The sequence below is a fragment of the Brassica oleracea genome, chromosome C9, assembly GCF_000695525.1.
Source record: "Brassica oleracea var. oleracea cultivar TO1000 chromosome C9, BOL, whole genome shotgun sequence".
Classification (NCBI taxonomy): domain Eukaryota; kingdom Viridiplantae; phylum Streptophyta; class Magnoliopsida; order Brassicales; family Brassicaceae; genus Brassica; species Brassica oleracea.
In genome coordinates, this window is record NC_027756.1 from 25,986,285 (window position 1) to 25,986,982 (window position 698).

Here is a 698-nt window from a genome sequence, read left to right on the forward strand (position 1 = left end):
CTGAAAGCCCTCCGCCTCCCGCGAAGATTTCGGAGGACAACGGAGTCGAGCAAGTCGACCTGTATCCTAGCGAAGTCTCCAAAAATACTGATGAGGACGTCGACAGACATCCAAGGAGGATCAGAAGCCGATTCACTCGGGAAAGCTCTCCGTTCGACAAACCAATGACAGAAGAGGAGGAAATCCTCTATTGGAACGAACAAGAAGAGCTGGCTGAAAAGCAAACCGAGCTCACTCGCAGTAAACACCGAAAAGCTCGGAAATCTGCTAACGAGAAGTCGGATATACGCGATCTTCGCGACTATATCACCAAATCCATCACGCTACCAGCGCGGCCCCCGAGATCGACAGGCTGCTGGAAGGGGCTCGGAAGACCCCTTTCACCGCTCGCATCTCAGATACGAGGGTATCCGATCCAGGAAAAATCAAAGTACCGAAGTATGATGGTACGACCGATGCGAGAGCGCACCTTCAGGCTTTCCACATCATGATAGGAAGAGCGAGGCTGAAGGACGACGAAAGAGACGCCGGCTACTGCCGCCTGTTTGTCGAGAATCTAGAAAGAGCAGCCCTCGAATGGTTCGCGCGCCTTAAGCAAAATTCTATCGGAAGTTTCCGACAGCTCGCATCGGAATTTCTCAAGCAATACTCTATGTTCATAGATAGAGAAACTTCCGATGTCAATCTCTGGAGTCTGT